Here is a 23,961-nt window from a genome sequence, read left to right on the forward strand (position 1 = left end):
AGGGCTTCCCTGGTGGTGCAGTGGTTGAGAGTCCGCCTGCTGATGCAGGGGACATGGGTTCGTGCCCCGGTCCGGGAAGATCCCACATGCCGCGGAGGGGCTAGGCCCGTGAGCCATGGCCGCTGAGCCTGCGCGTCCGGAGCCTATGCTCCGCAACGAGAGAGGCCACAACAGTAAGAGGCCCACGTACCGCAAAGAAAAAAACAAAACAAAACAAAACAGAAGTATATAAAAACTGGTAACACTTAGTGCTAAAGCCCTCCTTATGTGAGAGATGGAGAGGTAATGGCTGGGGATAAGGCAAGATGCAAAAGAAGCCAGAACTAAAAAAATTTTTTAAAAAGCAACTTTATGCTAACCAATTTTGCTTTAGGCCACACCTATCTGTCTCATACATCTACCCAATACAAACACACACACACACACACACACACACACACACACACACGTGTGTGCGTGCACATCACCCTTTTCTCTTAGAAGAATAATAACTCACACACCTAGCTGCCATCATTTGTGGCAAAGAATGACAGAAAGCAAGAGAGGCAAGGAACACTGATGGCTGGGGAACAAAATTCCCAGATATTGTTATTCAATGGAATATCCACAAGAGTTATTACTAATGACGTGCCCACTAAAAACAATGCTATATATATATCCTTAGTGCTGAAGCAATTCCACTTTCTGATATGGAAATTGTAACTTTCAACCATGTAACTATTCAACTAATTAGCAATGTCAGAAAGACCCCTATTATAATTTACTAATTAGCTGAGTTTGGATTGGAAGTTGAAGAAATGGTTTTAAGTTAACATTTAAACTAAGTATTGTAATTATAATTAATCCACATGCCTGAGTCAGATTCTCTAGTTTATGACAACAGTACATTTTCTTCACTAACAATACTATTAGTGCTACTAGAACTGGTCACAAACTCTTTAGCACTCCAATTATGCTCAAATCACATAAACTAACTTATTAATGGCCAATGTAGATAGAGCTTTCATTACAAAATGACTTTTTATCTCTAATTCTTTATGTATATTAAGTAGGGGTTATGTGACTCTATCATTGGGTCTGATGAACTTCATTAGTAACACTTATAGTTAGCTCCAGATTTTTTAAAACCTCTTGCATATCTTATGACTTAAACATTTTAAAAATATCCCTCATCCCTACAGAGTCACTTAAATAGAGAATCAGCTAGATTGTCTTCAAAAACGATACTAAGCTACTGTTCAAATTAGCTCAATGACTTTTACTAAATGATGACCGGCTTTATCTCTTCCTGGGATACGTCTCCCTATTAAACTGGGGCTGCAGCTTATTTGTATGTTAAAAATGCAACCATATTTTCTTCTTTCTTTTGAATAAAAGGTAATGTTTCTCTGAATACCTGTAGTTTTTCAATTGTGTGTGTAGTTTTTTTTCCACATTAATCTCCATATTTTCCCCTCCTGAAAAATCTTTTCTCTCTCTCTCTCCCCTTCCCCGCTCTGTCTTTGTTTCTCCCTCCTCTCTCCTTCCCTCCATCTAGTTTTTCCTTCTCTTCAGGATTTCTATTCTCTCTGATATATCATTTTGGGGAAAATGAACAAAAAAAGCACTGCAGGATACCCAACAGAAATAAAACGTAACAGTATCATAGGCCCGTGGGCCGCTGAGCCTGCGCGTCCGGAGCCTATGCTCCGCAACGAGAGAGGCCACAACAGTAAGAGGCCCACGTACCGCAAAGAAAAAAACAAAACAAAACAAAACAGAAGTATATAAAAACTGGTAACACTTAGTGCTAAAGCCCTCCTTATGTGAGAGATGGAGAGGTAATGGCTGGGGATAAGGCAAGATGCAAAAGAAGCCAGAACTAAAAAAATTTTTTAAAAAGCAACTTTATGCTAACCAATTTTGCTTTAGGCCACACCTATCTGTCTCATACATCTACCCAATACAAACACACACACACACACACACACACACACACACACACACACACACCATATCTGTGTCCATATTCTCACTTGTGTTAACTGCTGTTGAAACATATCAGCTGATTGTGAACCCTCGGGGCTGGAAACGCAGTATAGCTCACGCCTACTGGGGTATCCCATTGATTTGGCTATCTTCCCTTCTGTTGTCTATTCCCTTCTTCCTGTCCTATCACCTCACCCATGAGCCCTTCCAAAACCTCTCTCTTCCCACTGACCTCTACACCCAGCAGGTGGCCTGTGTAGAGAACTGGCCCTCCAAAATGAATGGGCTCCTCTTTACCACCTCCCTGTTTATGCTGCAATATTGTGTCCCTCTGAGCTTCACCCTCATCTGCTACCTGAAGATTGTTATCTGCCTCGGCAGGAGAAATGGGAAAGTAGACAAGAAGAGGGAAAGTGAGAGCTGGGTCAGGGAGAACAAGAGGATCAACACGATGTTGATTTCTACTGTCGTAACCTTTGGGGTCTACTGGCTTCCCTTGAACATCTTCAAGGTCATCTTTGACTGGTATCATGAGTTCCTGATGAGCTGCCACCATGACCTGGTATTTGTATTTTTCCACTTGATTGCTATGGTTTCTACATGTATACATCCTCTGTTTTATGGCTTTCTCAACAAAAATTTCCAGAAGGACCTGGTATTGCTTATTCACCACTGCTGGTGCTTTGCACCTCGGGAAAGATATCAAAATACTGCCATCTCCAGTATGCACACAGATGAACCCAAGGGACCATTAAGATTAGCTCATACATCAAGAAGTATATAAAGGGCTTCCCTGGTGGTGCAGTGGTTGAGAGTCCGCCTGCTGATGCAGGGGACATGGGTTCGTGCCCCGGTCCGGGAAGATCCCACATGCCGCGGAGGGGCTAGGCCCGTGAGCCATGGCCGCTGAGCCTGCGCGTCCGGAGCCTATGCTCCGCAACGAGAGAGGCCACAACAGTAAGAGGCCCACGTACCGCAAAGAAAAAAACAAAACAAAACAAAACAGAAGTATATAAAAACTGGTAACACTTAGTGCTAAAGCCCTCCTTATGTGAGAGATGGAGAGGTAATGGCTGGGGATAAGGCAAGATGCAAAAGAAGCCAGAACTAAAAAAATTTTTTAAAAAGCAACTTTATGCTAACCAATTTTGCTTTAGGCCACACCTATCTGTCTCATACATCTACCCAATACAAACACACACACACACACACACACACACACACACACACACACACGTGTGTGCGTGCACATCACCCTTTTCTCTTAGAAGAATAATAACTCACACACCTAGCTGCCATCATTTGTGGCAAAGAATGACAGAAAGCAAGAGAGGCAAGGAACACTGATGGCTGGGGAACAAAATTCCCAGATATTGTTATTCAATGGAATATCCACAAGAGTTATTACTAATGACGTGCCCACTAAAAACAATGCTATATATATATCCTTAGTGCTGAAGCAATTCCACTTTCTGATATGGAAATTGTAACTTTCAACCATGTAACTATTCAACTAATTAGCAATGTCAGAAAGACCCCTATTATAATTTACTAATTAGCTGAGTTTGGATTGGAAGTTGAAGAAATGGTTTTAAGTTAACATTTAAACTAAGTATTGTAATTATAATTAATCCACATGCCTGAGTCAGATTCTCTAGTTTATGACAACAGTACATTTTCTTCACTAACAATACTATTAGTGCTACTAGAACTGGTCACAAACTCTTTAGCACTCCAATTATGCTCAAATCACATAAACTAACTTATTAATGGCCAATGTAGATAGAGCTTTCATTACAAAATGACTTTTTATCTCTAATTCTTTATGTATATTAAGTAGGGGTTATGTGACTCTATCATTGGGTCTGATGAACTTCATTAGTAACACTTATAGTTAGCTCCAGATTTTTTAAAACCTCTTGCATATCTTATGACTTAAACATTTTAAAAATATCCCTCATCCCTACAGAGTCACTTAAATAGAGAATCAGCTAGATTGTCTTCAAAAACGATACTAAGCTACTGTTCAAATTAGCTCAATGACTTTTACTAAATGATGACCGGCTTTATCTCTTCCTGGGATACGTCTCCCTATTAAACTGGGGCTGCAGCTTATTTGTATGTTAAAAATGCAACCATATTTTCTTCTTTCTTTTGAATAAAAGGTAATGTTTCTCTGAATACCTGTAGTTTTTCAATTGTGTGTGTAGTTTTTTTTCCACATTAATCTCCATATTTTCCCCTCCTGAAAAATCTTTTCTCTCTCTCTCTCCCCTTCCCCGCTCTGTCTTTGTTTCTCCCTCCTCTCTCCTTCCCTCCATCTAGTTTTTCCTTCTCTTCAGGATTTCTATTCTCTCTGATATATCATTTTGGGGAAAATGAACAAAAAAAGCACTGCAGGATACCCAACAGAAATAAAACGTAACAGTATCACAGTATTAGCTGCAAATAAAAGCTCTTATCTAAAAACCAACTTCAAATGGTGTCAGTTTAGAATCCTAAAGGTACAGCTGCATCCCCTTAGCCCAGAAAACAGCTCTTCCTAGATATTTCTATCTCTTCTGACAGACAGTGGTTAATATATACTATAATTAAGATCCAATGTGCTATTTTACTTACTTGGTAAAGATATAATGATTCTAGTTTCCATTACTAAACAGATTTAGACCAAGCCACTGAAAGCAGAAAACGGCTTTCATCAAACTCTGATACCACCCTCTCCCCTCACCAAAACACAAACACCTGGGCTCCTCTAACCCTGGCACCCCATCCCGAGCATTCACAAGAGATCTCCAATCTGTTCCTAAATATTGTAGTGCTCTTTCTGGCTCCATGATAAGAACTATTTCCTTCTCCAATAAAACTGTTCTGTCTTTTCTTCTGAACTTTTCTTGAGCTTTAATGAAATAAAAGTCACTAATGACATAACTATCAATTATAGTCTTTTGCATTGCCATTTGCAGCAACATGGATGGACCTGGAGATTATCATACTAAGTGAAGTAAGTCAGAAAGAGAAAGACAAATATCATATGATATCACTTACATGCAGGATCTTAAAAAAATGATACAAATGAACTTATTTACAAAACAGAAACACTCACAGGCTTAGAGAACGAATTTATGATTACTGGGGGAAATGGGGGGGAGGGATAAATTGGGAGTTTGGGATTGACATGTACACACTACTATATTTAAAATAGATAGCCAACAAGGGCCTACTGTATAGCACAGAGAACTTGGCACAATATTCTGTAATAACCTAAGTGGGAGAAGAATTTGAAAAAGAATGGATACTTGTTTGGGTATAACTGAATCACTTTGCTATACACCTGTAACTAACACATCATTGTTAATCAACTATACTCCAATATGAAATATTTTTTTAATTAAAAAAAATAGTAGTCTTTCTTGGGTTTATTTTTTCCTCAAAAAAGTAGTGCATTAACTGTAGTTTTAATGCATGCTTTTACCTGTAAGGGATTTTCATTCTGACAGATGGGAGAGCACAGGTCTATAAGTAGCTACTTAGGAAGGTATAATGAGAATATAAACCAAGTGTCGTGCGGACCCAGTGGAGGTAAAATGCATTTTTGAGAGTAAACAAGGAAAGATTTCAGGAAAGTCTACCATACTGTTTCTGCAGCATTTGTGGATGGTGCACACCAACTGGTCTACTGTTGAACCACTTGGTGAATGAAATAAGGCCTCATTTTCTCACTTGCCTCTCCCCCAGTTGCCAGGTGGGCCTGTATTCTCCCTGCTAGGGATCTATCTGAGACTGGAACTTGACGATGTTTGCCTGATAGCCATGCAAACACAGTTCCCTCTAGCCACTGCTCCGAATATCTGTTCCTCTGTCTCCTGACCTCAAATCATTTTGGATTGAGAGTAATTTCTCTTATCTTTAAAAGTTTCCAGAAAAGATGACTATTAGTGGGATGTATGTGTCTCCCTACTGAACCAGAGCTGAATGAGAAAGTGCTAATACATCCTGCAATGGTTTCCCTAAGTTTTCTCTCTGACCGTTTCTAAAGATGCCCCAGATAATTTCTAACAGAGAATCAACAACATAAATGATCCAACATAACAAATACCCAAATATGGTTTAAATACGTATGCTGCATATTTTTCTACAATGGAAATGTAATATCCTGAAAAAGGTGTAAATAACTTGACAGAGCAATAAGCATGAGGCTTCATTTTTTTGTGTGTATGAATATTTTCTCCCATTCTGTAGGTTGCCTTTTCATTTTGTTGCTTTTAGTATTTCTTTTTAAAAAAATTGTCATTACTTGAATTGGGAAATTGTAATTGACATATATACACTATTGATACTATGCATAAAACAGATAACTAATGAGAACCTACCTATAGCACACAGAACTCTACTCAATGCTTTTTTGGTGACCTAAATAGGAAGAAAATCCCATCCCAAAAACGGGGGGATGTATGTATACATACAGCTGATTCACTTTACTGTACAGTAGAAACCAACACAACATTGTAAAGCAACTATACACCAATAAAAAATTTTTAAAAAACCAACAATAAAACCCACTTTAGCTTCAAAATAATAAATAAACAGTCATTACTTTATTTATTTATTTATTTATTTTTAATTTTTGGCCGCACCACAGGGCACGTGGGATCTCAGTTCCCTGACCAGGGATCGAACCCACGCCCCCTGCATTGGAAGGCGGAGTCTTAACCACTGGACCACCAGGGAAGTCCCTTATTTTATTTTTTTAATTTAACTTTTATTTTATATTGGAGTATAGCTGATTTACAGAGGCTTCAATTTAAAGAAACTGTTCCTCACTCTGTGCTATGGAGAAAGAGTATATAATTTGTCAGCCCAGTAAAAAGGTCAACCTCAGGGGCTTCCCTGGTGGCGCAGTGGTTGAGAGTCTACCTGCCGATGCAGGGGACACGGGTTCGTGCCCCGGTCCAGGAAGATCCCACATGCCGCAGAGCGGCTGGGCCCGTGAGCCATAGCCGCTGAGCCTGCGCGTCCGGAGCCTGTGCTCCGCAAGGGGAGAGGTCACAACAGTGAGAGGCCCGCATACCGCCAAAAAAAAAGTCAACCTCTCTTCCTGTAAACTTTGTTTTTTTGTAGAATAATAAATCAAGATAAATATATTAAGTTCTCACTATGTCTTTAGCAGTGTATTAGGCACAGAATAAGTATGACACAACTTTAAGAGTTTACAGTCTAGTTGAGGCTTTAAAGAGTTTACAATATACTAGAGGGGTAATTCAATGTCTTGGTTTTGAAGGCTTTCCTTCTGGCTAGGTTGAAAGCTGCCAAAAGGAAAGTTAAGAGTAAATGATGGCAGAGTTAGTATCAAAGGAGGACTCACTTTTTCTTTATACCCATAAGTGAGAATATACTGGGGAAGAAAAGAGGAAGTATTCTAGAAGAGGGGTCAAGGAGGAGTATTTAACATTGATAAGCCCAGGAATTCCTAAAATCCTCCCTGAAGTCACCTATGCAATAAATGTGCTCATGCAATAAACTGGAGAAATGAGACGACGAGTGTTTCCAGTGCGCATTAAGGAAGGCAAGGCAGGTCTGTTTCCCCTGTTACTGTGTCCAAATCAAACTCCTTGTCGATGCTGGGATAGTATTTGCCCTGCAGAAGAAGTGAAAGGATGTGTGATGCCAGTGACAGGAACACATCCATCTTCCATCTGGTCACCGACTGTTTCCTGTGATCTTCTATTTTAGGTAGAGAAATCTGTTCTTCTCAACTAGACTGTGAACTTTCAGAGACGTTAACCTACATCTTTTATTCCTTCTATACCAGCCCCACACTACCCACTCAGAGTATTTAAGATAGGATTAGGCAAGGAACAGCATTTAATACAGATTTTAAAAGTTATTTCTTAAAATACAAGCTAGGCAGTCATTACTCACAAATTACTGTATGCCTGAATGTTCTCAAACCTATGTTTTATTAATTATCCAATGAGAATATAAAGACATAAGCCTAATTACACAGATTATAGCAATGTCAATAAACTACCAAAACCCAAGTGCTTTGGGGCTCGGCTTAAACGTTTCTCAAAAATCTTCTCTAATCTCCCAGGGCTGCTGCTCTCGTAGTACCCCGTGTATAGATTAACTACCATGCATAACAATGAAGGCCTGTTTACATCCACAAGACATGAACTCCTTGAAGGCAGAGACTGGGTCTTATTCACTGCAGTGCTTCCAGTGCCAAGCATAGCATCTGGCACAAAGTAGGAGTTCAATCAATATTTGCAAACTGTAGATGTAGAATAAATCTAGCGATAACAAATCTTTGCTTGGAAGTGGTGTGTGGATCTGAATAGTAAGTGGGGCCTGTACTCCCTGAACTCAGTACTTAAAGAAACAGAATGTCAAACTTCTATCTGAAATATAAGAGCCAAGGCTCAGGAAATCTGCATGAGCCGGAGAACAAACAGGAACACCTTGGTTCTAGGGGAACCTCAAGGGTAACGTGGATTTTTATGGCTCACATGTTATTTGCAGATACAAGTTGTGCCAGTAAAAGTCAGCTAACTGGGCAGGTCCTGAGAGTGGAAGAAAATGCCCTAGTAACTTCCAATTAACGAAGTTGGCAAAGTTCTTCAAGCAAACAGATTTTAGAAATGAAAGGCCAGTCTTCCAGGGCAACCAGCCTCTAGGAGAGTGGGACTCATTATGACCCTACTAGAAGAAAAACCAGACTCTCTATAAAAGGCCAAGGCAGGGCAGAACTTTGTCTTTTTCAGTGAGCCAAATTCTTCTTGTCCACCCAAAAGCAACAGTTACTGTGTTACTGATTTGGAGGCAGTCTTCCTCATCCCGGGATCCCAGAAGATGCCCTCTGCTTTTTTACAGCAGTAGGAGTCCCTGACTTCTAGACGCTGTCACCAGACAATCGTATCCTGAGGATTCAAGTTTTACACCTTTCTACTCCCTGCAAAGTTTCTCAATTTAAAAACAAAGACAAATATTTTAATGTGTATATGTGTGTGCGTGTTTATCCTCTGCTGATAGGACTTTTGGGTGACCTATCTTTACTTCTTTCTTCCTTGTTCCATCTTGCCTTCTAACCTCCCTTCCTCTCTCTTTCTTTCTTTTTTTTTAAATTTATTTATTTATTTATTTATTTATTTATTTATTTAGGCTGCATTGGGTCTTCGTTGCTGTGCGCGGGCTTTCTCTAGTTGTAGCAAGTGGGGGCTACTCTTCATTGCGGTGCGGTGCACGGGCTTCTCACTATGGTGGCTTCTCTTGTTGTGGCTCGTGGGCTCTAGGCACATGGGCTCAGTAGTTGTGGTGCACGGGCTTAGTTGCTCCGCAGCATGTGGGATCTTCCCAGACCAGGGCTGGAACCCGTGTCCCCTGCATTGGCAGGCAGATTCTTAACCACTGTGCCACCAAGGTAAGTCCCCCCTCTCTTTCTTTTGGCCTATTTGCTTATCTGTATTTTCTAATATTCTACTAGGAACATACATTATTTGTATAATTTTTTCAAATGGGTGAGAAAAGGTAAAAACTTTTTTTTTTATTATAAATTTATTTATTTTTGGCTGCATTGGGTCTTCATTGCTGCACGCGGGCTTTCTCTAGTTGCAGCGGGCCGGGGCTACTCTTCGTTGTGGTGCACAGGCTTCTCGTTGCGGTGGCTTCTCTTGTTGCAGAGCACGGGCTCTAGGCGCGTGGGCTTCAGTAGTTGTGGCACGAGGGCTCAGCAGTTGTGGCTCATGGGCTCTAGGGCACAGGCTCAGTAGTTGCGGTGCACGGGCTTAACTGCTCCACGGCATGTGGGATCTTCCCAGGTCAGGGCTCGAACCCGTGTCCCCTGCATTGGCAAGTGGATTCTTAACCACTGAGCCATCAGGGAAGCCCTGGGTCCCTATTCTTGAGGGATGTACTGTAAGCCAGACAATTACAACATGGTTAAGAGTTTAGAAAGAGGCAGAGTGGGACTATGCCTTTTCATCAGAATCTAATTCCCCAGCTCCCCCAGGAAACTGAGAGGGAGAGAGGGTACATGATCACTGACAAAAAGACTATACAGATTGGAAAATTTGCAAAGCTATAGCTGAAGCCTGGCATCCCCGACTGGCACTGACCAGCAGCTCTGTCTCCTATACCATTGGGCCCTGCCAGTGTTCAGATGGAAATTTTCCAGGGGAATGGGTGTCCGAATGGTGCCCATGCACCTTACTACACAGAATAAGCATCCTCTCAGCATATCAAACTTATGAGGAACTTCAGCAGTAGCATCACAGGCTCCTAGAGAGAAACAGGTACAAGCTAATCATGCCTGCCATAACCATGGAACATTTCATGAAAGTTTTCAGGCAAAGCCCCTCCATACTCATATGTCTTCTAAAAAATACTCTCTCTCTCTCTCTCTCTCTCTCTGATTCCAGGGAATTGAGAAAGAAATTACAAAACCAGGATTTCAGCTGCTTCTGGAAGAGCCAGGAGCTCTCAGAAACAGATGTTAAATCTAATTTTGGAGCCTAATAAAAATGTTGGATATCTAGCTTGTTAGAATGAGTCTGGGATATGGCTCATAAGTCAATGATTCAGTGGAACCTAAACCTACAGTATTGTGTGGAGGGGCTTCAATTCCTCCACAGAGCAACTGGTGGGAAACAGCTCACAGATCTCAGATGTTCACTCATCCTCCTGAGAGGCCACAAGGAGCAGCTACTTGCTCATTCATTCAGACCTACAATAAAATTGTCTCTGACGTTGGTGGGACATGGACTGTCAAATAATGCCCCTGGAAGCCAGGAGTCCTGAGACTCTCATCCCAGCTCCTCCAAGGACTTATTCTGTAGCCCTAAGCATGTCAGTTACCCCTCTGTGCCTCAGTTCTGCCATCCATGGAAAGGGACTCCTGCTGCCTTCCTTTCTGGAAGAGATACAGAGATGACATTGGAATATTCACCCCCATGCTTCAGAAGTTAACTGATGATATTGCTCCCAGGTCGGGAGGGATGAAAAGGAAAGTGGAAATACATTATCAAAGTATAGTGGACAAAGCTCAAGTTTTGAGCCATCCAGCCCTGCGTTTGAATCCTGACCCTACCACTTACCAGCTGTGTGAAATGAGGCAAGCTTCTTTAACATCTCTGACCCTAGAGTTTAATATAATACATAGGACAGAGAATAATTCCTGTCTTATAGGACTGCTGTGAGGATTTAAGATAATGTATGCATGGTGCCTGGCACAAGTAGGGAATGAAAGTAGTAGAAATATTAAAATTTCTGACACCTACGTAAGCCCGGAGGAAGTCACTCTTCTATAAATTTACCTGAGTCAGAACCAGCCCACAGATCAGAGAATTGGGTTAAAAATCTACGGAGGAAGAAAAAAAAAATCTATGGAGGAATCTAACTTCCTAAAGATGATAGGAGAAAAAAAGCAGACAATTTCACACTGCTCTCAGCATCCTTCCTCAACCGTCATCATATAGAAGGAAACTTTCCACCTTCACTCAGACATGGCCTTGGTATCACTCTGACAAGAAATCTCTTGTCACCCCATGGGACCTGGCTTCATAACCTGACTACAGAATACTGCAGGGAAGGGAGACGCAGGATGTTGCAGGAAGGGCTTGCAATTTTAAACATGTGGTTTGGGAAGGTTTCACTGAGGTGATATTTGAGAAAAGACCTGAAAGAAGTAAGGAAGTAAGACATGCAGACAGCTGAGGCAAGAGAGTCTAGGGAGAGGCAGAACAAGTTGCAAGGGCCCTAAGGCAGGAGTATGTCTGGTGGATTCAAGGAACAGCAGGAAGACTGAAGCAGAGTGAGTGAGGGGAGAATAATAAGAGGATGGGGTCTGGGAAGGGAGGGCCTTCACATGTGGTCTCTGAAGTGATAGTCCTCCCTTAGGCCTCAGTTCTCTCTTCTAAAAAGTAGGCATAATGGTAATACTCAAGAATAGCATACTTGAAAGGGTGAAGTAAAAAGATAACATAGTGAACAATCTAATGGACTAGGAATCAGAAATCTTAGGTTTTAGGCCTATATGTACTCTAGTTGGCTATGTGGCCTTGGGCAAGTCACTTCTCTAAGCCTGTTTTCTTATCTGTAAAATGGAATGATCTTGGTTAACAGAGAATTTTTTAATCTGAAAAGTTAAATTGTGCATAAAGTATTTTTCAACAAATGGTTGGAACAACTGGATATTCATATGCAAAAAAAAGAACACTTATTCAATACCTCATTCCATATAAAAAGTCAAATTCATCACAGACCTAAATATAAAACTTAAAGTTATAGGGCTTCCCTGGTGGCGCAGTGGTTGGGAGTCTGCCTGCCGATGGAGGGGACATGGGTTCGTGACCTGGTCCAGGAAGATCCCACATGCCGCGGAGCGGCTGGGCCCGTGAGCCATGGTCGTTGAGCCTGCGTGTCCGAAGCCTGTGCTCCGCAACCGGAGAGACCACAACAGTGAGAGGCCCGGGAACCACCAAAAAAACCCCAACAACTTAAAGTTATAAAACTTATAGAAGAAAACATAGGGGAAAAAATTAAGAACTTGGGTTAGACAAAGATTTCTTAGATACAACACCAAAAACATGTTCCTTTAAAGAACAAATTGATAAGCTAGACTTCATCAAAATTTAACACTTCTGTTCTTGAAAGACACTGGTAAAAGAATGAAAAGGCAAGCCAAACTGGGAGAAAATATTTGCAAAGCACATATCTAATATAAGACTTTCTGTCCAAAATATATAAAGAACTCTCAAAATTCAATAACAAGAGAACAAACGACCCAATTTTTTTAAATGGGCAAAAAAACTGAAGAGACATTTCACCAAAGAAGATATATAGATGGCAAATAAGCACATGAAAAGATGCTCATGCTCATTAGTCATTAGGGAAATTGAAATGAAAACGACATGATACTAATACTACATATCTGTCAGAATGGCTAAAATTGAAAAGAGTGACACACACAAAGAGATGGCAAGGACATAGAGGAATTGAACCCCTCATAAGCTGTTGGTGGGATCTAAAATGGTACAACCACTTAAAATTTAAACAGACAACTACCATTTGATGCAGCCATTCCACTCCTAGATGTTCACCTAATAGAAATAAAAGCATACGCCCATGCAAAGATTTATATGTGAATGTTCATAGCAGTTTTAAGTGTAATAGCCAAAAATCAGAAACAATCCAACGTCCATCAACAGATGAATGAACAAACAAGCACGGTATATTTATATAATGGATACTATGTGGCAATAAAGAAGACCGAATAATTGATACAGGCTACGATACGGATGGATCTCAAAATAATTACAATGAGTGAAAGAAGTTACACCCTCCCCCCAAAAGAGTACATACTGCATGCCATTTATATAAAATTCTAGAGAATGCAAAGTAAACTACACTGACAGAGAGCAAATCAGTGGTTGTTTGAAGATAGAGGGTAAAAGGGAGGTTCTACATGTAGAGACATGAGAAAACTTTGGGGGGTGATGGATATGTTAATTATCTTGAATGTGGTAATGCCTTCATGGGCATAGAGCACGTCAAAACTTATCAAATTGCACACTTTAAATATGTGCAGTTTATTGTATGTTAATATACCTCAATAAAGCTGTAAAAAAAATTTTAAAGAACGCAAAGTATTCATTCCATTTTTTGTCAGCAAACATTTATTAAGCATCTACTTTGTGGCAAGAACCATGCCAGGCACAAGAGAGGCAGAGACAAATGAAACCAGTTCTCAAGGTACTTACAGCCTCCAGGAAGGAAGCTTTAAAGCAATTTCATGAACCTACTGCACTGTCACCATCTTCTGCAGAAGGGGAGAAAACAAGGGCAACCTCTGACAGTGCTAGGAACCAAAAGGTAAAGCATGGATCAGAATTAACTCTCTTCCCTCTTTCCTCCTTGAATCCTCAACTCCAAAATTGGGAACATTCTTCTATACTCCCTCATCTCAGAACTTTAGAACATCAGGGTTGGAACTGCTTATAGGGAGGAATGAAGCTCAGAGAAGGAAAGTGACTTGTTATCTCCCACAAAGCTCGTCAGTGGCAGAACTAAACTGAGCAGGTTGACCCCTGACTTTTGTTTTATTTTTGGATAAATTACATTATGACAATATTTATTCTCTACCTGAGCTGACTTTAGTGATTAATGATTGAGGATTCTCAAATTCACCCAGAAACTTCACATGAAATGGAGCTGGATGAGCTGCTTTATTCCTCTATAGTGAGCCTTCAAAGCAATTCTGTGAACACCAGGGTCAGAGTCACTGGAAATTCAGCTGACCATGAATTTAAGTGTCAAAGCTTCCAGATCAGTTTTCTTCTGCTCAGTCACCACTCACAGCCTTCTCAGGGGAAGGGCTTTGCAGCTAGGCCAAGAGGCGGATGTGGGAAAACCTGTGCAGATAGCATAATACCCACAGAGATGATGAACAGATTGTGCAGATCTCTCAGTTTATCCCTTCTTCCTCCTTCTCCTTCTGAAACATACATCTACAACTCTTTCACCCTACACCCTAAGGGTGAATCCAAACTTCTTCTGAGTCCCAAGAAAGAAAAAAAGAATAGGAAGAGGGGGGAACCTTCAAGATGGCAGATGAGTAAGATGTGGAGATTACCTTCCTCCCCACAAATATATCAAAAGTACAACTACATATGGAACAACTCCTACAGAACACCTACTGAATGCTGGCAGAAGACCTCAGACTTCCCCAAAGGCAAGAAAATCCCCACGGACCTGAAGGGCAAAAGAAAAAACAGAGACAAAAGAATAGGGATGGGACCTGCACCTCTGGGAAGGAGATGTGAAGGAGGAAAGGTTTCCACACACTAGGAAGCCCCTTCGCGGGCAGAGACGGGGGGTGGCGGCGGGGTGGGAAGCTTTGGAGCCACGGAGGAGAGCACAGCAACCGGGGTGCAGAGAGAAAAGTGGAGAGATTCCCGCACAGAGGATCGGTGCCGACCAGCACTCACCAGCCCGAGAGGCTTGTGTGCTCACCCGCCAGGACGGGTGGGGGATGGGACCTGAGGCTCGGGCATCAGAGGTCAGATCCCAGGGAGAGGACTGGGGTTGGCAGCGTGAACACAGCCTGAAGGGGCCAGTGCACCACGGCTAGCCGGGAGGGAGTCAGGGAAAAATTCTGGACCTGTCTAAGAGGCAAGAGACCATTGTTTAGGGGTGCAGAAGGAGAGGGGATTCAGAGCACCGCCTGAACGAGCTTCAGAAACAGGCACGACCTGCAGCTATCAGCGCGGACCCCAGAGACGGGCATGAAATGCTAATGCTGCTGCTATAGCCACCAAGAAGGCTGTGTGTAAGCACAGGTCACTTCCACACTTCTCCTCCTAGGAGCCTGTGCAGTCCGCCACTGCCAGGGTCCCGTGACCCAGGGACAGCTTCCCCAGGAGAACACATGGCGCACCTCTGGCTGGTGCAACATCACGCCGGCCTCTGCCACCACAGGCTCGCCCCGCATTCCATACCCCTCCCTCCCCCTGGCCTGAGTGAGCCAGAGCCCCCTAACCAGCTGCTCCTTTAACCCTCTCCTGTCTGGGTGAACAACAGAAGCCAGAGAGCAACCTATATGCAGAGGCAGGGCCAAATCCAAAGCTGAACCCTGAGAGCTGTGCGAACAAAGAAGAGAAAGGGAAATTTCTCTGTGTAGCCTTCGGAGCAGCAGATTAAATCTCCATAATCAACTTGATGTACCCTGCATCTGTGGAATACCTGAATAGACAACAAATCATCTCAAAACTGAGGTGGTGAACTTTGGGAGCAACTGTAGACTTGGAGTTTACTATATGCAACTGACTAGTTTCTGATTTATATGTTTATCTTAGTTTAGTTTCTGGCACTTGTTATCATTAGTGGATGATAATGTTGGATTAGTGGATTAGTGTTTCTTGGTTTGGTTGCTCTATTCTTATTTCTTTATAATTTCTTTATATTATAATTTCTTTATAATTTTTATAATTATATAATTCTTTATAATTTTCTTTAAAATAAAAATATAATTATTTTATTTTATTTTATTTCTTTCCTTTTTTTTCTCCCTTTTCTCCCTTTTCTTCTGAGCCATGTGGCTGACAGGGTCTTGTTGCCCCAGCTGGGTATCAGGCCTGAGCCTCGGAGGTGGGAGAGCCAAGTTCAGGACACTGGATCACCAGAGACCTCCCGGTCCAATGTAAAATCAATCAGTGAGAGCCCTCCCAGAGATCTCCGTCTCAACACTAAGACCCAGCTCCACTCAATGACAAGCAAACTACAGTGCTGGACACCCCATGCCAAACAACTAGCAAGACAGGAGCACAACCCCACCCATTAGCAGAGAGGCTGCCTAAAATCATGATAATTTCACAAACACCCCAAAACACACCACCGGACTCAGTCCTGCCCACCAGAAAGACATGATCCAGCCTCATCCACCAGAACACAGGCACCAGCCCCCTCCACCAGGAAGCCTACATAACCCACTGAAACAACCATAGCCACTGGGGGCAGACACCAAAAACAATGGGAACTACGAACCTGCAGCCTGTGAAAAGGAGATCCCAAACACAGTAAGTTCAGCAAAATGAGAAGACAGTGAAATACACAGTAGATGAAGGAGGAAGGCAAAAACCCACCACACCAAACAAATGAAGAGGAAAGAGGCAGTCTACCTGAAAAATAATTCAGAGTAATGATAGTAAAGATGATCCAAAATCTTGGAAATAGAATGGAGAAAACACAAGAAACGTTTAACAAGGACCTAGAAGAACTAAAGAGCAAACAAACAATGATGAACAACACAAAAACTGAAATTTAAAATTCTCTTGAGGGAATCAATAGCAGAATACCTGAGGCAGAAGAACGGATAAGTCACCTGGAAGATAAAAACGGGGAAATAACTGCCTCAGAGCAGAATAAAGAAAAAGAATGAAAAGAATTGAGGACAGTCTCAGAGACCTCTGGGACAACATAAAACGCACCAACATTCGAATTATAGGGGTCCCAGAGGAAGAGAAAAAGAAAGGGACTGAGAAAATATTTGAAGAGATTATAGTTGAAAACTTCCCTAATATGGGAAAGGAAATAGTCATTCAAGTCCAGGAAGCACAGAGACTCCCATACAGGATAAATCCAAGGAGAAACACGCCAAGACACATATTAATCAAGCTACCAAAAATTAAATACAAAGAAAAAGTATTACAAGCAGCAAGGGAAAAGCAACAAATAACATACAAGGGAATTCCCATAAGGTTAACAGCTGATCTTTCAGCAGAAACTCTGCAAGCCAGAAGGGAGTGTCAGGACATATTTAAAGTGATGAAAGGGAAAAACCTACAAACAAGATTACTCTACCCAGCAAGGAACTCATTCAGATTCAACAGAGAAATTAAAACCTTTACAGACAAGCAAAAACTAAGAGAATTCAGCACCACCAAACCAGCTTTACAACAAATGCTAAAGGAACTTTTCTAGGCAGGAAACACAAGAGAAAGAAAAGACCTACAATAACAAACCTAAAACAATTAAGAAAATGGTAATAGGAACATACATATCGATAACTACCTTAAATGTAAATGGATTAAATGCTCCAACCAGAAGACACAGACTGGCGGAATGGATACAAAAACCAGGCCTGTATATATGCTGTCTACAAGAGACCAACTTTAGACCTAGAGACACATACAGACTGAAAGTGAGGGGAGGGAAAAAGATATTCCATGAAAATGGAAAGCAACAGAAAGCTGAAGTAGCAATTCTCATATCAGACAAAATAGACTTTAAAATAAAGACTATTACAAGAGACAAAGAAGGACACTACATAATGATCAACGGATCAATCCAAGAAGATGTAACAATTGTAAATCTTTATGCACCCAACATAGGAGCACTTCAATACATAAGGCAAATGCTAACAGCCATAAAAGAGTAAATCGACAGTAATGCAATAATAGTAGGGGACTTGAACATCCCACTTTCACCAATGGACAGATCAACCAAAATGACAATAAATAAGGAAACACAAGCTTTAAATGACACATTAAACAAGATGGACGTAATTGATATTTATAGGACATTCCATCCAAAAACAACAGAATACACTTTCTTCTCAAGTGTTCATGGAAGATTCTCCAGGATAGATCATATCTTGGGTCACAAATCAAGCCTTGGTAAATTTAAGAAAACTGAAATTGTATCAAGTATCTTTTCAAACCACAATGCTATGAGACTAGATATCAATTACAGGAAAAAAAACTGTAAAAAATATAAACACATGGAGGCTAAACAATACACTACTAAATAACCAAGAGATCACTGAAGAAATCAAAGAGGAAATCAAAAAATACCTAGAAACAAATGACAATGAAAATGCAACGGCCCAAAACCTATGGAATGCAGCAAAAGCAGTCCTAAGAGGGAAGTTTATAGCACTACAATCCTACCTCAAGAAACAAGAAAAATCTCAAATAAATAACCTAGCCTTACACCTAATGCATTACAGAAAGAAGAACAGAAGAACACCCAAAGTTAGCAGAAGGAAAGAAATCATAAAGATCAGATCAGAAATAAATTAAAAGAAATGAAGGAAATGAAAGCAAGGATCAATAAAACTAAAAGTTGGTTCTTGGAGAAGATAAACAAAATTGATAAACCACTAGCCAGGCTCATCCAGAAAAAACGGGAGAAGACTCACATCAACAGAATTAGAAATGAAAAAGGAGAAGTAACAACTGACACTGCAGAAATACAAAGGATCATGAGAGATTACTACAAGCAACTATATGCCAATAAAATGGACAACCTGGAAGAAATGGACAAATTCTTAGAAAAGCACAACCTTCCAAGACTGAACCAGGAAGCAATAGAAAATATAAACAGACCAATCACAAGCATTGAAATTGAGACTGTGATTAAAAATCTTCCAACAGGGCTTCCCTGGTGGCGCAGTGGTTGGGAGTCTGCCTGCCGATGGAGGGGACATGGGTTCATGACCTGGTCCAGGAAGATCCCACATGCCACAGAGCGGCTGGGCCCGTGAGCCATGGCCGCTGAGCCTGCGCGTCCGGAGCCTGTGCTCCGCAACAGGAGAGGCCACAGCAGTGAGAGGCCCGCGTACCGCAAAAAAAAAAAAAAAAAAAAACTTCCAACAAACAAAAGCCCAGGACCAGATGGATTCACAGGCAAATACTATCATTTAGAGAAGAGCTAACACCTACCCTTCTCAAACTCCTCCATAATATAGTAGAGGGAGAAACACTCCCAAACTCATTCTATGAGGCCACCATCATCTTGATACCAAAACCAGACAAAGATGTCACAAAAAAGGAAAACTACAGGCCAATATCACTGATGAACATAGATGCAAAAATCCTCAACAAAATACTATCAAATAGAATCCAGCAGCACATTAAAGGATCATACACCATGATTAAGTGGGGTCTAGCCCAGGAATGCAAGGATTCTTCCATATATGCAAATCAATCAATGGATACACGATATTAATAAACTGAAGGATAAAAACCACATGATAATCTCAATAGATGCAGAAAAAGCTTTCAACAAAATTCAACACCCCTTTATGATAAAAATCCTCCAGAAAGTAGGCATAGAAGGAACTTACCTCAACATAATAAAGGCCATATATAACAAACCCACAGCCAACATCACTCTCAATGGTGAAAAACTGAAACCATTTCCACTAAGATCAGGAACAAGACAAGGTTGCCCACTCTCAACGCTATTATTCAACACAGTTTTGGAAGTATTAGCCACAGCAATCAGAGAAGAAAAAGAAATAAAAGGAATGCTATTAAGAAAAGAAGAAGTAAAGCTGTCACTATTTGTAGATGACATGATACTATACAGAGAGAATCCTAAAGATGCTACCAGAAAACTACTAGAGCTAATCAATGAATTTGGTAAAGTAGAAGGATACATAATTAATGCACAGAAATCTCTTGCATTCCTATACACTAATGATGAAAAATCTGAAAGTGAAATTAAGAAAACACTCCCATTTACCACTGCAACAAAAAGAATAAAATATCTAGGAATAAACCTACCTAAGGAGACAAAAGACCCATAAGCAGAAAAATATAAGACACTGATGAAAGAAATTGAAGGTGATACAAATAGATGGAGAGATATACCATGCTCTTGGATTGGAAGAATCAACACTGTGAAAATGACTCTACTACCCAAAGCAATCTACAAATTCAATGCAATCCCTATCAAACTACCAGTGGCATTTTTCACAGAACTAGAACAAAAAATTTCACAATTTGTATGGAAACACAAAAGACCCCGAATAGGCAAAGCAATCATGAGAAAGAAAAATGGAGCGGGAGGAATCAGGCTCCCTGACTTCAGACAATACTACAAAGCTACAGTAATCAAGACGGTATGGTACTGGCACAAAAACAGAAATATAGATCAATGGAACAGGATAGAAAGCACAGAGATAAGCCCATGCACATATGGTCACCTTATCTTTGATAAAGGAGGCAAGAATATACAATGGAGAAAAGACAGCCTCTTTAATAAGTGGTGCTGGGAAAACTGGACAGCTACATATGAAAGAATTAAATTAGAACACTCCCTAACACCATACATAAAAATAAACTCAAAATAGATTAAAGACCTAAATTTAAGTCCAGACACTATAAAACTCTTAGAGGAAAACATAGGCAGAACACTCTATGACATAAATCACAGCAAGATCCTTTCTGACCCACCTCCTAGAGAAATGGAAATAAAAACAAAAATAAACAAATGGGACCTAATGAAACTTAAAAGCTTTTGAACAGCAAAGGAAGCCATAAACAAGATGAAAAGACAACACTCAGAATGGAAGAAAATATTTGCAAATGAAGCAACGGACAAAGGATTAAACTCCAAAATATAAAAACAGCTCATGAAGTTCAATATCAAAAATACAAACAACCCAATCCAAAAATGGGCAGAAGACCTAAACAGACATTTCTCCAAAGAAGACATACAGATGGCCAAGAGACACATCAAAAGATGCTCAACATCACTAATTATTAAAGAAATGCAAGTCAAAACTACAATGAGGTATTACCTCACACCAGTCAGAATGGCCATCATCAAAAAATATGCAAACAATAAATCCTGGAGAGGGTGTGGAGAAAAGGGAACCCTCTTGTACTGTTGGTGGGAATGTAAATACAGCCACTATGGAGAACAGTATGGAAGTTCCTTAAAAAACAAAAAATAGAACTACCATATGACCCAGGAATCCCACTACTGAGCATATATCCTGAGAAAACCATAATTCAAAAAGAGTCATGTACCGCAATGTTCATTGCAGCCCTATTTACAATAGCCAGGACATGGAAGCAACCTAAGTGTCCATCAACAGATGAATGGATAAAGAAGATGTGGCACATATATACAATGGAACATTACTCAGCCATAAAAAGAAAAGAAATTGAGTTATGTGTAGTGAGGTGGATGGACCTAGAGTCTGTCATACAGAGTGAAGTAAGTCAGAAAGAGAAAAACAAATACCTTATGCTAACACATATTTATGGAATCAAAAAAAAATGGTTCTGAAGAACCTAGGGGCAGGACAAGATAATGGCATAGAGAATGGCCTTGAGGACACGGGGATGGGGAAGGGTATGCTGGGACGAAGTGAGAGAGTGGCACTGACATGTATACACTACCCAAAGTAAAATAGATAGCTAGTGGAAAGCAGCCACATAGCACAGGGAGATCAGCTTGGTGCTTTGTGACCACCTAGAGGGGTGGGATAGGGAGGGTGGGAGGGAGAGGGAGGGGATATGGGGATATATGTATACATATAGCTGATTCACTTTGTTATACAGCAGCAACGAACACAGCAGTATAAAGCAACTTTACTCCAATAAAGATGCTAAAACAAAAAAAAGAATATGGAGAGAAATGTGCAGGATGAATATATTTGTCAGGACAGGCTTGTATCTGCTACGGTAACAAACAACACCAAATCTCTCAGGTCACGGCCTGAGACTGGGGACGACTTCTGCTCCACATAATCACTCATGGACCCAAGATATTAAGGTTCCACCATCTTGTTGTTATACATGAAATACATGACCTTTTCAGTTACTCAGGCAAGGAGAGGGAAAGATGATGAGTCTCATACCAGCAATTAAATGCTCTGGCCTAAAAGTGATATGCACATCACTTCCACTCAAAGCCCATTGGCCAGAACTATTCATATTTCCCTACCTAAATACAAGGGATGAAGAAATATAATTCTCCAGTGTGCCCAGCAGAAGAAAACCAGATATGGATGGACACCATAAGTCTCTATCACAATGGAGCCAAGGTTATTGGTATCTTGATTCAAACGGGTCAGCCAGTAGTCTTTACAAAGGATCTTGAAGGGCTTTACAATACCTCCTGATTATCATTCTTCACTTTCTAAATAAAAATGATTATCGTTCTATCATTATCTATCATTCTACCATTTTTCATTCTCTGAAATTCTTGGGATGACCAGTTTGTCAGTTGGCCCTTAAGCTTTGACTCTTCTCACGAATATCTACTTGCTCCAGGTGACCTCACTTTGGTGCTCACAGAAGCACTTATTAATTTACAAAAAGCATTCCCTTATACCTTCTTCTCAGTACAATAAAAAGGCTTCTTTCCATCCTAAGTTATTTCTCTTTGTCCTGATTCTTACCTTCTTGACACAGTACCCATCTCAAACACGTACTCCTAAAAATGGTCAAGAAAAAGATAACTGAGGGACTTCCCTGGTGGCGCAGTGGCTAAGAATCCGCCAGCCAACGCAGGGGACATGGGTTCGAGCCCTGGTCCAGGAAGATCCCACATGCTGCGGAGCAACAAAGTCCGTTCGCCACAACTACTGAGCCTGCACTCTAGAGCACTCAAGCCACAGCTACTGAGCCTGCGCGCCACAACTACTTAAGCCCTCATGCCTAGAGCCCATGCTCTGCAAGAAGAGAAGCCACCGCAATGAGAAGCCTGAACACCACACTAGAGAAAGCCCGTGCACAGCAACAAAGACCCAACACAGCCAAAAATTAATTAATTATTTTTAAAAAGATAACTGAAAATAAAATTCAATATCCTTGAGTCTGGGATATTGAAAGCCCAGAGCAAGATGATCAGCCACTATCTGTGCTTAAATGATCTTGTATTTTTAAAAAGAAAAGCTAAACTCACCCCTTGATCTTCCCAAGGTGGCCCTTCCATTCCAATTAAAATAGACATTTATTTTGTCCACAACATACGGTCACTGCAAGTCTCTGGGCCTTTGCCCCATGGTGTTCTTCTTCTGTTCTGAAAAGCAACCAGTTTTTTATTATAATTAGTTTTTATTGTTTCTTTTAAATTTTTATTGGAGTATAGTTGCTTTACAATGTATTAGTTTCTACTGTATAGCAAAGTGAATCAGCTATATATCCCCTCTTTTTTGGATTTCCTTCCCATTTAGGTCATCACAGAGCACTGAGTAGAGTTCCCTGAGCTATACAGTAGGTTCTCATTAGTTATCTATTTTATACATAGTATCAATAGTGTATATATGTCAATCACAATCTCCCAATTCATCCCACCCCCCCTTCCCCCTCTTGGTGTCCATACGTTTGTTCTCTACATCTGTGTCTCTATTTCTGTTTTGCAAATAAGATCATCTATACCATTTTTCTAGATTCCACATATATGCGTTAATATACAATATTTGTTTTTCGCTTTCTGACTTACTTCACTCTATATGACAGTCTCTAGGTCCATCCACATCTCTACAAATGACCCAATTTCATTCCTTTTTATGGCTGAGTAATATTCCACTGTATATGTGTACCACATGAAAAGCAACCAGTTTTGATCCATAATTTCCTTCAAGGTCTAGTCCAAGGTTCACCTCCCCTAAAAAGCCTTTTCTCAGCAGACCTGACTCACACTGTGCCTTCAGTCCTTGGGCCCCCTCAGTGCCCGTACACAAAGTCATCTATTCCTGCT

The 23,961-nt window shown here is 40.8% G+C and overlaps 1 pseudogene; it reads left to right on the plus strand.

Annotated features, from left to right (window-relative positions):
- Positions 1–1,993: 1,993 nt before the first annotated feature.
- On the plus strand, positions 1,994–2,752 carry LOC103091033 (neuropeptide Y receptor type 6 pseudogene; annotated as a pseudogene).
- The last annotated feature ends 21,209 nt before the right edge of the window (positions 2,753–23,961 follow it).

The sequence above is a fragment of the Lipotes vexillifer genome, unplaced genomic scaffold (genome assembly GCF_000442215.2).
Source record: "Lipotes vexillifer unplaced genomic scaffold, Lipotes_vexillifer_v1.1 scaffold217, whole genome shotgun sequence".
NCBI lineage: Eukaryota > Metazoa > Chordata > Mammalia > Artiodactyla > Lipotidae > Lipotes > Lipotes vexillifer.